This window comes from Polypterus senegalus, chromosome 10, assembly GCF_016835505.1.
Source record: "Polypterus senegalus isolate Bchr_013 chromosome 10, ASM1683550v1, whole genome shotgun sequence".
Taxonomy (NCBI): Eukaryota; Metazoa; Chordata; class Cladistia; order Polypteriformes; family Polypteridae; genus Polypterus; species Polypterus senegalus.
Genome location: NC_053163.1, coordinates 160559880 through 160575399, shown reverse-complemented (window position 1 = coordinate 160575399; position 15520 = coordinate 160559880). Strand labels below are relative to the sequence as shown.

The window sequence follows — 15520 nt, the reverse complement described above, 5'->3', positions numbered from 1 at the left end:
TGCCTTATGGCCCGGTGCTCCATCATGTTGGTCACCAGACTGTCCTATGATGGTTGGGAGAAGTTGCCCTCGGTTGATGTTTTGGTCCCATTCTTCATTCATGGCTGTGTTCTTAGGCCACATTATGAGTGAGCCCTGCAGCCCCTTGGCTGACATGAATGGTCTCAGGATGCTTTACTGTTGGCCTGACACTGGGCTGATGGTAGCACGTTCACCTTTTCTTTTTTTTTTCCCGGATGCCCCAATCAGAAAGGGGATTCATCAGAGACAATGACTTCACCCAGCAATCCTCAGCAGTCCAATCCCAGAATGTCAGTCTGTCCCTGATGGCTTCTTTGCTGCCCTTGTTGACACCCACCAGGCCAACCTCCAAAAGTCATCGCCTCACTCCCACCTGCCTGTTGCCATTCCTGAGCCAGCTCTGCACTGGTGGTGCCCCCCAATCCTGAGCCATTAATAAAGAATGGGACCAGAAACATCCTCCGAGAGCAACTTCTGCCACCCATCATAGGACAGTTTGGTGACCAACATGATGGAGCACCGGGCCATAAGGCAAAAGTGAGAACTAAGTGGCTCAGGGAACAAACTTTGGGGTCCATGATCAGGAAACTCCCATTGGGAACTTGTGGTCAATCCTCAAGAGGCACGGGGTGGACAAATAAAAACCCACCAATTCTGATTCTGCAAGAATGGGCTGCCATCAGTCAGGATTGGGCCCAGAAGTCGATTGTCATCCTGCCAGGGTGAATTGCAGAGGTCTCGAAAAAGAAAGAAGGGCCAACACTGCAGATATGGAGTCTGCGTCACATAAACTTCTTGTCATTGTCAATCAATGCCTTTCAGGATTCAGTTCTCATGCTGAAAATCCTAACTGAAAAGGGAATGTCAATGATTTCATTTTATATAGCGCCTTTCCATGGTTAAAAGAACACTCCGGCAGGTCATAAACTACCTGAGAGGAGATTGTCACCATCTTTGTTTCAGGTGATGGTTATATAGCGCCTTCACATAGAGGACTAGCCCTGAGGCACTTTGCCGGCTCAGCACTGAGGTCTGCCATGCTAAGTGAGTTACTCACAGTCACAGCATCCATGTGTTTTACTGTCCAGCACCCCGACCACCAGGCCAAAGTGTCACCAGTGCAAGGAGATCACGGCTCTCTCACAGACATTTAAAACAAGCGATTGTGTTTTATATAGCGCCTTCACATCAAAAGCGCAGTCAATAGTGCCATGAGCCATGAGTGGGTGAAGTGAGTGGTGCAGACGTCATCTTAGACGCCAGGGGGCACTCTAGCCACACAATCTCTATCTATAATAAAATCCTAATCCTAAAAGTGCAACGATTTTATGTGACGTTTTTTGTCTTGCTTTAAACCGGGCTTATTTTAAAACCTACATATCTATGTTTGGTATCATTCTTTTCAGAATTTATCGAACTTTAATGTGATGTTGTTAGATTTTCAGATTCCATCCATCCATCTATTTTCCAACCTGCTACATCCTAACTACAGGGTCAAGGGGGTCTGCTGGAGCCAATCCCAGCCAACACAGGGCGCAAGGCAGGAAACAAACCCCAGGCATGTTGCCAGCCCACCGCAGGGCACACACACACACTAGGGATAATTTAGGATCGCCAATGCACCTGACCTGCATGTCTTTGGACTGCGGGAGAAACCCACGCAGACACGGGGAGAACATGCAAACTCCACACAGGGAGGACCCGGGAAGTGAACCCTTAAGGGTCTCCTAACTGCGAGGCAGCCGCGCTACCCACTGCGCCACCATGCCGCCCATTGTCAGATTCGTATTCTGTTTTTAAATTATAATCTAAAATATCAAGAAAGTTGTGGTTTTTAGTTTTGATCCAGTAAACTTTCTTTCACAGGAACAAACTATTAAAAAAAAAGAAAAAAGAACACCAGTGTTTGTATTTCGGTGATTTAGTTCGCTGAAGGTCGGGTTACGATGACCCATTGCATACCACTTTAGTGATTTTTTTAAAAAACGTTTTTTTATCTATAAGAATGTCAGTTAGAATGAATGAATCGTTTATTTAGTCTCTTATAAATACTCAAGGGCGGCACGGTGGCGCAGTGGTAGCGCTGCTGCCTCGCAGTTAGGAGACCCGGGTTCACTTCCTGGGTCCTCCCTGCGTGGAGTTTGCATGTTCTCCCCGTGTCTGCGTGGGTTTCCTCCGGGCGCTCCGGTTTCCTCCCACAATCCAAAAACATGCAGGTTAGGTGGATTGGCGATTTTAAATTGGCCCTAGTGTGTGCTTGGTGTGTGGGTGTGTTTGTGTGTGTCCTGTGGTGGGTTGGCACCCTGCCCAGGATTGGTTCCTGCCTTGTGCCCTGTGTTGGCTGGGATTGGCTCCAGCAGACCTCCGTGACCCTGTATTTGGATTCAGCGGGTTAGAAAATGGATGGATGGATGGATAAATACTCAAAGAGCATAGTGGACTATACTCTAATTGGTAAGAGAGTAAATATTTTATGATTTTTACTTGGTTAAATAATAATTAACTTTTCATTTACATATTAATAGAATTTCGTGATTTTGACTCCAATAAATAATATTTTTTCTTTTGTACATTTACAGATTTTACTAATATTCTGCTGTGGTGGGCTGGCGCCCTGCCCGGGTTTTGTTTCCTGCCTTGCACCCTGTGTTGGCTGGGATTGGCTCCAGCAGACCCCCGTGACCCTGTAGTTAGGATATAGCTTGTTGGACGATGACTGACTGACTGACTGACTAATATTCTGGCCACGACTGGGGGTTGGGCTCTGAAGGCACCGGGGCTTGTCCCCAGTATCTTATATAATATCCTGCTCTGTAGCACCTTTCAGACTGCTGGTGGAGCTCGTCTCGCTCGTCTCGCTCACAGTCTTTAAAACACGCAAGTGTACTGAAGGTACATATCATATAGCGCCTTTCAAACTACATTTAAATTAAAAAGGCTTTTGTGCTCAGGGTTCATTGTTAAAGTAATTAATAAGTCACCTGGCATGGCGAGTGCCACCGCATTCCAGGTGCCTGTTGTCTAAGTGCCAGTCAGTGATGATGCTGTCTCAAAAGGACAAATGACTTTGAAACAATATTCATTTATTTGTATTAAACTGTTAGCCTTTTCAACTTGTAACTCACAAATGTCACACTCAGGGTCACACACACCATTTATAAACCTCAGCAATGCCAGTAGTGTTTTATATAGCGCCTTCCCGGACTGACCACCATACTAATGCACTTCTGCGTTCCAAGATCTTCCTCACCACGGTCGCTGATAATGTGGGGTGACACCCACGGGGTCACACCGGCCGCAGATTGACTTCTGAATTTTATAGCGCCTTTCAGTGTGAATGTCTTTCCCTCACATCACTGAAGGGTCTCTTAACGTTTTTGCAAGGGTTCACTCGGGGGTCCAACTGGACTGGAACCCTTGTGTTTTACAATCCTCAGCCACTAGAGGGCAGCACTGTGCTCAGCAAGCCACACACACACAGCAGCAGCAGCAGCTCGAGTCGGTGACTGGCAGCAATGGCCTTGGGGATGTTAGCCGTGAAAGGCGCTATATCAGACAAAGTCCGAGGTAAGCAGTTGACAGGCTCCATCGCCTACATTTACTGCTGTTGCTAACTAAATCATGGGGGCGGACTCCTTATTCTTTATAGCACCGTTTTAAATATGCACTACAACGAAAACACTGTGTGTGTGTCTGTGTGTGTGTGGGTGTGTGTGTGTGTGTGTGTGTGTGTGTTACGTGTCATTTTGCACTGTCGCAAAACCAAACCATTTTTGTGTTTGTGTACGAGATGCTGGCTTACAAGTCAGTCAGTCATTTTCCAACCCGCTATATCCTAACACAGGGTCATGGGGGTCTGATGGAGCCAATCCCAGCCAACACAGGGCGCAAGGCAGGAAACAAACCCCGGGCAGGGTGCCAGCCCACCGCAGTGGTTTACAAGTGGAAGGGCCAGTTCACTTCAGCGTATTTTTATATAGCGCCTTTCACTGAGTGCAAGCTTCAGAACACCGTAACAGCGTCACTGAATTATTAATTAATATACCAACTAATCTCTCTATATATAAAATCCAACATCTGTCTGTCTGTCCAATTTTCACGAGAGACCTACTTAACGGATTTAGATTGGGTTTTTTTCTACAATTTGCTTGAACATTCCGGTTGGTTTTGCGGCTTCTCTCATCACGCTAAGTATCAGAGTTCGCTTGCAGGAGCAATTTATTCACGCTAATCCATTGTCGGGCAACCGGTGCGCCGCGCCGTGGAATTTTCTAGGGGCGCCGCGAAAACTTTTGTAAAATATTTAAAATTGCTAGTGTTTTTGAACTTTTGGTTGATTAAAAAAATATATTATATGTTGGAAGAACAGATAACGGAACACATACGGAAATTAAGTCTAAGAAACGCGAGAGACTTCAAATGATCGACAAGGAAATGCGCGTCTGTCTTTCGAAAATTGATCCTCGCATCAATCTCATATGTGCTGAAAAACAATCTCAGCGTTCACATTAATTAAATTTAAGATTTATCCTTTGATTCCTTTATTAATAGAACGTCTTTCAAACTTGTAAAATTAACTGTTTTTTATTTCCGATTGTCCATAGATTGTGTCGTCACGACTTTATTTATGGGCAGTCCCTCGGGTGCGCCGCGAAAGAAAATTTTTGGACTTAGTGCGCCGCTGTTGGAAAAAATTGCCTTTCACTGCGCTAATCCAAGAGAGATTGGGCGGTCTGAAGGGAGGAGGAAGCGTGACGTCAGCAGAGGGGCGGGACTCTCCTCACTCACGCGTCAGCCTCTATTCGAGTCGCTCTACCTGTCGCCACGTGTTGGAGTGCACCTCGCAAGCGCTACCTGTTTGTTTATTGGTTTTTAAAGTTGTCCTGTTTCGCCACTACACGGGACAGCTAGTTATGTTATTATAGCCCTCTTGTAGAATCATCATAGGGCTTCACACAGACATCGACGTTACACTTAAGAAGACGTTAAAGTGCGCACTTAAATGGCAGACTGCACCGAAATTCGGCCATCGGGTTCAGACGCAGACCTCTGATGACGAAGTGAGGGCTTAACGCAGGAACACATTGATATTATTATTATTGTTATTAACACAAAGTCCAATATGAAAACCCACAAGAGCAAAGAATCCAAAATCCAGAAAACCCACCGCTCAGGAAACCTCCAGCCCATCTCTCAGTGCCGACCTGTGGTGGGCTTCGTAGCGCTAAGAACGACATGAACTAAAGTGGTCCGTTAAACTCGTCTCTGACCGAGTCACACGTCAGCCCTAAAGTGCGCCGCTAACTGCATGGCTCTGCCACCCGCAGTGCCCAAGACAAAGATAACGGCCGCCCAAGAGAGAGCGTCGGAAAGAAACTGAGTAACGAATAACGACTGGAAACGTCGACGGCGCAACAAAATAAATAAATACTTCCAAAAAAAAAAAAAAAGCTATAAGTCAAAAATTATTAATAATACATTTTATTTATTTGTGGACGCCTTTCTAAACATTCAAGAACAATGAACAATAGATAAAACACAGATTATTAACAAAACTAAAATACAAAAATTAAAATCAGACAGAACAATTGTAATCAAAGAGGAAAAGCCGTGTTAAACAAATGAGTTTTAAGTTTAGATTTGAAAAGTGAAAATGATTCAATATTTCTAAGTTCAGATGGTAGTGAGTACCAGAGCTGGGGAGCAGAGCGACTGAATGGTGGTAAGACGGGCGAGGGGGACAGCGAGGTGGATTGAGGAAGAGGATCTGAGGGTACGGGAGGGAATGGCAGCATGGAGGAGGTCAGACAGGTATGGAGGGGCGAGGGTGTGGAGAGCCTTGAATGTTAACAGGAGAATTTGGAATTGAATTGGGAACTGAACTGGAAGCCAATGAAGCTGCTGCAGGACGGGAGTGATGTGGTGAATACAGTAGAGGGGGTTCTAGTAATGATGAGGGTGGGCAGCTGAATTCTGGACCAGTTGAAGCTTATAAAGAGATTTGCGAGAAAGACCAAAGAAAAGGGAATTGCAATAATGGAGACGAGAAGTGACGAGGCTATGAACGAGGACAGCAGTGGTGTGGGGAGTGAGGGTGGCGCGAATACGATTAACGTTATGTAGGTGGAAATAAGCAGACCGGGAGATGTTACTGATGTGGGACTGAAAGGATAAAGTACTGTCAAGGATGACCCCTGTGGGGAAGGGGAGACAGAGGAATCATCAATAACAAATGAAAAGTGATCAGTTTTAGATAATGTGGACTTTGTACCAATGAGGAGAACCTCAGTTCTGTCACTTGTTATTTAATTTAAGAAAGTTTGAAGAAAACCAGGATTTGATTTCTACTGTGCAATCAGTAAGTGAGGAGGGTGGAAAGGAAGCAGTGGGTGTGCTAGTGAGACAGAGCTGGGGGTCATCAGCATAACAGTGGAAGCTAATATTATTTTTACAAAAGATATTACAATACAATACAATTTATTTTTGTGTAGCCCAAAATCACACAATAAGTGCCGCAATGGGCTTTAACAGGCCCTGCCTCTTGACAGCCTCCCAGCCTTGACTCTCAAAAAAGACGAGGAAAAACTCCCAAAAAAACCCTTGTAGGGAAAAAATGGAAGAAACCTCCGGAAAGGCAGTTCAAAGAGAGACCCCTTACCAGGTAGGGTGGGTGTGAAAAAGAAAAAGGGGGGTCAATACAATACAATACACAGAACAGAAGTAATCCTCAACACAGTATAAAACTAAACATTTTAGAAGTACAGAGCAGAATTTTGAACAGTAGATGATATCCCATAATATGATTTGGATTTGTTTAGAGTCCTGGAAACCTCAGCCATCAAGTTGCCTCCCCCATTTGGCCATTCCACAGCTGAAATAGCGCTAATCCAATGTAAGAACCCATCTTTCCAACATTTCCTGCGATCCTCCATCAGGGATGACTTTACCTTAGTCAGGCAAAACAACTTGGCAGGTGGGCAGGGGCACCAAGTGGCATATTTGAGTACCAAGAAGAGAAACAGGTGAGGGCGAGGATCAAATTCTAACTGTCATGTTACTTCTGTTTTAGTGCTGATGACTGACAACAGAGATGGAGTCTGCACAGTTAATCAGCAGCTCTAGTCAGGGTGTGCTAAACTGAAGTTGTAAGTCTTCAGTCGGGATTTAAAAGCCGATGGGAAGGAGGTGAATAATGAGAAGGAGGGGTCCCAGTGCAGAGCCCACCTGAAGTGGGTTGGGATGTGAAAGTTTTAAGCTGAACAAACTGGGTGTGGCCTGAGAGGTAGGAGCTGAACCAATCTAGTGGAGTGTGGGTAATGCCAATGGAAGATAATCTATTCAGAAGAGTCATGTGACAAATGGTGTATATATATATATATATATAAATATAAATACAGACGTGGCCAGATTAAGTGGTAGAATCCCCAACTGTCTCTGAAATAACTTAAAACGTACCAAAGTCATTGTATTTCGTATTTAACACAAATCAGACTTTGCTTTTGAGTTTTGCTACAACAGAGTCAGGGGCAGGCGTGGAGGGGTCTTCTCCAGATGGCATGTTTCAGTTCTCTCCATCGATGTTTGATGGGATTCATCTCAGAAGGTCACTTCAGAACAGTCCAATGTTTTGTTCTTCACCAATCTTGGGTGCTCCTTATCCCGTTGGAAGGTCCATGAGGTGCGACTGAGGCAGAGCACCCTGACACTGGCCAGGAGGTTTCATTCCAGAATGTCTTGGTGGTCTTGAGATTTCGTTGTTCCCTCCACAGACTCGAGGTCCCCCTGTGACAGATGTAGCAAAGCAGCCCCAAACATAAGTGAGCATCCTCCGTGTTTCACGGTAAGTCTGCTGGTCTTTTCTTTGAAGGTGTGGACGTTACAGGGCGATGCTGCCCCATGAAACCCAACAGACAGATAGATGCTCAGGACACAAGTTTAAAAGCACTAAGTACAACGTTAATTCCTTCTTTGCAATTGTGCCTCTAAAGCACCACATCCACCAAACACAATACTTTTCCTCCTCTCCACCAAGCAGCTCTGTCACACTCCCTCCCAGCTCCGGCTCCCTTGCTGGGTCTCCACTAGTCCTTGACCCGGAAGTGCTGCTCCTCTTCTGTTCGTGTGATTTGTCAGCACTTCCGGGTCAGATGGAGAATTACATCTTCCTTCAGCCTGGAAGTACTTCTGTCCTTCCGTCCCCATGACTTGGGAGTACTTCCGGGCTATATTGGAAACCGAAATCCCCTTGTCTCCCTGTAGCATCCCTTCACGGCACCCACGGTACCCAGCAGGGCTGTGAAGCCAAACTCCATTTCCCATAATGCCCTGCGGGAATCTGGGGCACCGCTAAGCTGCAGGGAAGTTGCCATCTAGCGTCATGGGGGTTTCGTCTGGGTTGAACTGCCGGCCATCTCTCATTTCTTTGTGTGTAACCGAGGCCACATCCGTTTACAAGCAAACACAAACACAATGTGCATAATGAACAGAATAAACATTAATAGAAATAAATGGCATAAAATAACACGAAACACCACTTTGAAGCCCAGCCAGGGGAGACAGGACACTACGGGTATAAAATCCCCCAACAGAAGCAAACGATATTTGAAAGAGGAGACCCTGGGGTCCTCCACAGCAGCCAGCGACAATCTGAGCCGCTTCACTCCTCAGCTCGAACTATGGAGGCGGGGGACGGTCCCTCTGTCGTGATGTCACGGTGTCCCCGCTTCTGGTGGGTCCACCCACAGATAATAAGGAATGGTACGTCAGTCCTAAAGGATATTTAAACAAAATAAAATTTAAAAAATGACAAAAATCAGCAAGGAAAATAAACATAAGTCAGGGGACAAAGCCAGGCAAAAGCACAACATGGAAGGACAAAGCCTAACATACGCCATTATGGCAGTGAAAGTCTAACAAATAAGCCGACATTTCAGCCAGGGTTAATTCGTGTCATGTACTTGACTCGGTTTCTCTGTCGTGAGACCACCTGGATTATCATCGGTGGCTAAACGACACGCAGCCTTAACGAATATCGTTTGTAGATGCCACGTGGGCTGGACGGGCATCCCAGCCAGAAGACGGGATGGTTCCTTACCCGGAACGGGAGGCTCCTAACAGGCAGACAGGCATCCAGAAGGGGATCAGACCCGGAAGGAAAGAGCAGAAGGGATGGACAGACGGCCCACTGAAAAGAGAAGATGTCGCTGGGGGCTTTTTACTCCCTCTGCACGCTAGATGGATATCAGTGCCTAGTGAGAAGCCAGCAGGGCATGCTGGGAGATGTAGTCCGGCACAGCAGCCCTGCTGGCGTCGCTAGGTGCCACAAGAGGGCACTGTAGGGAGACAAACTCCCTGCTATAATGGGCGTGACCTGGAAGTGCTTCCATCGGGCAGCCGCCCTGGCACCGGATGTACTCCCGGGTCTGTAATAAAAGGGAGGAGGAAAGGCAACACTCCACTGGAGAGAAGAATTGTAGAGGGAGAGAGAAACCTGTGCCTTCGTGCAACTCTGTGGTACTGTGTGAAGGAATCGCGTTGAATGAGCCATCCTTTGATTTGAACCCGGGATTCTCAGTGTGTTTGTGTTGGGGTTTGGGGACGCTGGCTGATGCCCCTGGTTGGCATCACACATTACATTTCCAACATAAAGTCAATTCCCAGCACATATGCAAAAGGCCCACAAAGTGGCATCTGACTGGAATTTCTTTAAGGGGGTCTCTCACGGTAGCTCGGGGGGCCACAGTGTTGATATCCCTATTCAGGAAGAGCCTTGCATTGGCACCGCTTTTTTCGTTTTTTCCATCAAAGTCCTTTGTTTAATCCCAAACTACAGCTGACCTTCAGTTTTCGTTTATCATTAACTTTTTGCAAAGGGATTTTTTTTATCAAAGGGCTGCTGGGAAATCCTAGCACTGAGTCAACAACGTTTTACAGCTGGTGGATGTTGGGCCGTGAAGATGAGGAGGCGGCTGGCATTCCACTTCCTCTTGGCTTCGAGTCCTCACCCGCACGCGGAAATAAACCTCCAATCAGCCACCTTCTGATGTCCTTAATCCCACCTGGCATTGCAAGGAGCCGATGCCCATCCTGGCAGCAGCAGCAAATCCGAGTTCACTGGCTGGGTGGAGCAATTGCCATATTGGACAGCGGTGGACTGGCTGGCCAGTTGTTGTGCCCTTCACAGTGTGAACACATCAGAGGAGGCAGTGCCTGTTACGTCCTGGTATGTGTGCAGAGGGTGGCGCAAAACATGACTGGCATGAGGCTGTCTTCTATTAGGCAATCCAGAACTGAAGAGTCGAACAGCCGTCCAGCACAGTCACTGGCCGCACTCCTGCTCTCTGACCCCTGGTGCCAGTCACCCCAATGCGCAATCAGGTCAGGTTGGGGGGCATGCACTGGCACCAACCACACATCGAAACAGCTTGGGATGCTGGTTGGCAATCATTTTGTTATTTATTCTTTTGCCAAGCTTGTTGTTACCTTTATAAAATTTCAAAGAGTGTAACATGCAGGCGGCCGCTCCAGCATCAAAGTGGCAAACAGAAGATTACAATAAATCTTTGGGTTGAATAAACTAATCTAACAAGAATGTTCTCTCCATCTTACATGTGGACCTCAATGCGCAGAATCGGGCAGCACGACATCCCGATGGCCGAATCTGTCAGGAGACAAAAAAAGAAAGAAAAAAAAGAGCAATTTAGGAGTGAGCAGACACAATGCACTGATGTCACAATGCACCTCTGGGGACAACCCGTTAAAAAGCGTGTCGTGAATCGCAGCTGCAAAGGCTCCGCCCACAGGCCTTCATCCTAAAACAGCCGCAATGCAGGATTGGATGTCTTTGGCCAGTGGGCTCAGAAGGAGATGCCACCTTTGGGGGACTCGTCCAGGTTTATGGCATTCAATTGGAAGAGGTGGAGCCTGCTCTGGGCACCGTGGGTGGGCGGGGTTAGGAGTGCTCCTGGGGGTAAAAGAGGAAGAATCAGTCCGCAACAGCGCCCCCTCTCGTCCCGGGGTGGTACTGCTTATCATAGCAGAGCCAGGATGATGACCTCCTAAAGCTGGCGGCAATAATGACAAAAACCTTGTGTCAGCACAAATGGGGAAATGATGGCAAAATGGTGACAAGTAAACTAAAAGCAACACCCTTTAAACAAAAAAAAAAAAAAGAAAAGAAAAGAAACTAAGGTCATGTAAACAAAACTCCAAATCAGACAAAAAGCCAGCGAAATCGAGGACCACCTCAGGTTAGCTGGCCATTTCATTCTTATTATACTGAACTGCCACTTCGGAGTGTCTGAGTAAGTCAATGATGTGAGGCTGTGGGCGCCGCTGGTTCAGAAACGAGGAGGGATAAGGAAGAGCTGCGACCTTAGTGCTTTGTGAGACGAGGAACTCAACACGACGGCATTTGTGGGAGGTTCAATGGACGTCTTCTATAAACGAGCATTCAAAACGATTTAATCGAGATCCACCTAAACTCACTTAGAAATACAGCCACGACATTCCTAGTGCTTCCAATGGCCACTACTCGCTTGAAATGTCGCGTCACGTCGCACTGCAAAGCCCTGTTTAGAGCAGCCGCTCCTCCAGCGTCCTCCCTTCGCTTGTCCCTCGTTAGTCCAGCGTGAAAATTAGCGGGTTATTAGAGAAACCTTCTCATTGTAGTGGCACTGCTGGCACCTCTGATTCTGTGCAGTGAATTATGAAAAGTGTCTTTCTCTGGGTGGCAAGTCGTTCAGTCATTCATTTATTTATTCATTCATTCACTTATTTACACATCCATTTATGTATTCACTCATTTATTTACTCATTCATTCATTTCTTAATTTATTTATTCATTCATTTCTCTATTTATGTATTCACTTATTCATTCATTTATTCTTTCATTAAATGTTTGTTTGTTCATTTGTTCATTTATTGATTTATTTATTCATTTATCTGTTTATTTATTTATGTATTCATTCATTGTTTCATTAATTTATGTATTCATTCATTCATTCATTTATTTATTCTTGCATAATTAATTAATTTATTTATTTGTTTGTTCATTTGTTCATTCGTCCATTTATTTATTTACTCATTCATTCTGCACTGCCTGGTCGCAGGTCCAGCAGTCTCAGCCGTGAAGCCCACACGTCCTTTTATTTCTCCAGCCACACTTGCCAACTCATGCTGTGCGTTCCCAAGGTATTTATTCCCAGGCCTGTTCCTCCCAGTGAGCCCTGGGTCTTTCCCACAGGGTCTCCTCCCAGCTGGTTGTGCCTCCAGAAGGAGTCGTCCATGTCCGATGCCCAAACCACCTCAGTTGGGTCCCTCGATGACGAGGGTCCGCACTTCTACTCTGAGCCTCTCCCGGATGTCACCCTCTCCCTAAGGGAGAGCCCCGTGACTCTGCAGAGAAAGCTCATTTTGGCCACATGTACCCGTGAGCTCGTGACCACAGGTGAGGGTGGGGGACGCGCCGTAGATGGACTGGTGACTTGACTCCTTCTTTCCCACCACAGACCAATAAAGTGACCGCATCATCACATATTCCAAGGTCCTGACATTACGAAAGCTCAATTCTGGGTTGAGAAATGGCCGACACGTATTTATCGAGAGTAGGTAAGTACTTCTTGGAAAGCTCAGGGTGACATCAGTTTGGACCAACTCTTAGGACTGGGAATGAAAGTGTTTGATCACTCCAGTCTGAGCAGGATTTAGGAGGACTCACGAGCTGCCCTAACACACTAGGAGCTGCAAGAAGAGGACGCTCAGGCAGAGGTCGGCATGCGCATTCCAGTAAATGTGGAACGTTTGGGAGACACTGGACAACAATGAACTTACAATGCAATTCTTTATATAGCGCCTTTCACCGAGTGCAGGCCCAGAGAGCTGTGAACAACCCTCAGTTAAAGTCCAGTCAGTCATCTAACCTTCTAACCTGCTTATTCCTGAACAGAATCGCGGGGTCTGCTGGAGCCTATCCCAGCTAGCAAAAGGGCGCCAGGCAGGAACAAACCCCGGACAGGACGCCAGTCCTTCACACACACCAGGGACAATTTAGGACCAGCAAATCACCTGTCTTTGGACCGTGAGAGCAAACCACAGCACCTCGAGGAGATCCACAGAGACACGGGGAGAACATGCAGACTCCAGACAGGGAGGGCTGGGACGTGAATCCTGGTGCCCTCAGTACGGGGGGAGCACAGTACGGTACAGAGGACGCGGATTACGAAATACAGAGAAAGGCAGACTTGAGAACAAGGGACGAGCTGATTAAACAAATGGAAACCAACAAAGGCTGTCCAGTTTACTTCTTCATGAACTACGGCTGGTCGGCAATGGAGGAGACTAAAATCATCAAAGAGAAAGTCGGAGTCCTGGAGACCTCGGCCAACTGGCTGCCTACCTGCTCCGTCTGTGGTGGTCGTCCAATCAAAGGAGAGAATCAGATAGATAGATAGATAGATACTTTATTAATCCCAAGGGGAAATTCACATAATTTCGCTTCATAACTCGAAGGAGGACAAACTCTTATCAGACTTTCAGTGCAATTCCCAGGAGTCATTTGGAGACATTTGGTAAATGCGAGGAGTGGAAGGCGCTGGCTTGTCAAATGACACCCTCTGTTGCTTTTATCCCCCTGTGCAGTTTGTGCCCTTCTGGGGTCTTCTGCTTCTTTTTCAACCCCACTTAGGTCAATTTTTCCTCTCCTCTCAAGACAAACCTCTGCAGCTTTCCTATCAGTCCTTCACCCATAATGGCCTTCATTCTGCAGAATGACTGCGATAGACTGGCGTCCTGTCCGGGGTCTGTTCCTGCCTTGCACCCTGTAGTCGGTTTCGTAGACAGCTGGGACCTCTTCTGGGAGAGGCCGCGTTTCTTCAGGCGGGATAGTCTGCACCCAGATAGATTCGGCGCCATGTCCTCTCTGAAAACATCGCTAAGGTAATTCGTCTCTCTTGACTCTCTATTTTTACTTCTAACCCCTTCTGCAATGCTTGTGATAATTCAGTAAGAAAATCGTCCTCCAAAGTGCACTGCATTAACAGTCTAATAACTGACCTCAGTGCGTGTAAAAAATCTGGGCGGTGCGGCATAAATACGAATAATTTAACTTCAATTACACCTCTAGATGAACAATGCATTAAAACTAGAAAAACAGATTATAGATTAAATAAAAAATACGCACAGAGCGGCGCTAATAAAAATAACTTCATTTCTATCTCAAATACCCATAACACACATACAATTCAGTTCTGCTCTTCCAGAACATTAAATATGGCTTTACTAAATGTGAGAGCGTCAACGATCTTATTATCCATCCATCATCCAACCTGCTATATCCTAACTACAGGGTCTGCTGGAGCCAATCCCAGCCAACACAAGGCACAAGGCAGGAAACAAACCCCGGGCATGGTGCCAGCCCACCGCAGGGCACACACACACACACCAAGCACACAATTTACCTAACCTGCATGTCTTTGGACTGTGGGAGGAAACCCACGCAGACACGGGGAGAACATGCAAAACTCCACGCAAGAAGGACCCGGGAAGCGAACCCAGATCTCCTAACTGCGAGGCAGCAGCGCTACCCACTGCGCCGCTCACGATCTTATTAGTGACTAGTGACTGGGAGCCCAATCGAATCGGGCTACAAATTCTACGTTTGTGAAGTAAATACTTTCTCTGCAAAGAATGATTTGTTTTTTAAGTCCTTGAAATGATTTTGTTATCATGGCCCTGATTTGTGCTCTAAACAGACCTTTATGGCCGATGTAATGAAGAGCTTCCTGTTTAAACGGGGCTGCGAGACGTGAACTCAGCTCTTCGGCGCACCTCATTTGATTTTTTCCAGCAAACACATTTTCCAAACAAACCGTATTTGACGACTCTAACCGGAGTCGGAGTAATAATTACATTGGCGTGGTCATTTTAGATCTGAGATCGGCTAAAATTTAAACAGTGCCCGTTGTTAATACCCAGCCGTCATTACTCGGTTTGCCAATAGATGTCAGAAGGACGGATGCCAAAACCGAACTGCCCAAAGACAGATTTCGATGTACCAAGCAAATGGCGATACGTTCTACATTACTTACGGTTCTGGAGCTGTCGAAGGGTTTAAGTCAGTCGACGATGTTAGTCCTGAAAAGTACGCCCCACCAAACCAACGTTCTAAAAACCAACCGAACTTCCTGTTATCTGCTCGAACCAACACCGACTTACTATACTCGGCCGTCCAGCGGCGTCACTGAAGCACCCGAACATTGTTAGCCAATCAGGCAATACTGCGTTAGCATTTGTCACGTGATGTTCTGACTACAGAGGCAGAGTCCCATTGGACGGTTCTAACTTGTGTTGCGTCGAGGTATTGACACGAACCCTAATTATATAGGATAGGAAAAGTGATTTTATTGCACCAAGTAAAACGTGGCTTAGCTAAGATGGCGCAGCAGTTTTAATCAAATCCGCACCTCCGAATTACAGCTTTGCTCGTGCAGATCGCCAAGGT

The 15520-nt window shown here is 46.4% G+C and overlaps 1 long non-coding RNA gene across 1 annotated transcript; it reads right to left on the bottom strand.

Moving 5' to 3' along the window:
* Positions 1-7112: 7112 nt before the first annotated feature.
* Positions 7113-15134, bottom strand: LOC120537891. Its single transcript, XR_005635409.1, has 3 exons — positions 15108-15134; positions 10630-10681; positions 7113-8789 (listed from the first exon to the last, which is right to left on the bottom strand). It is a non-coding gene; the product is annotated as an uncharacterized LOC120537891 (long non-coding RNA).
* Between the last annotated feature and the right edge of the window lie 386 nt (positions 15135-15520).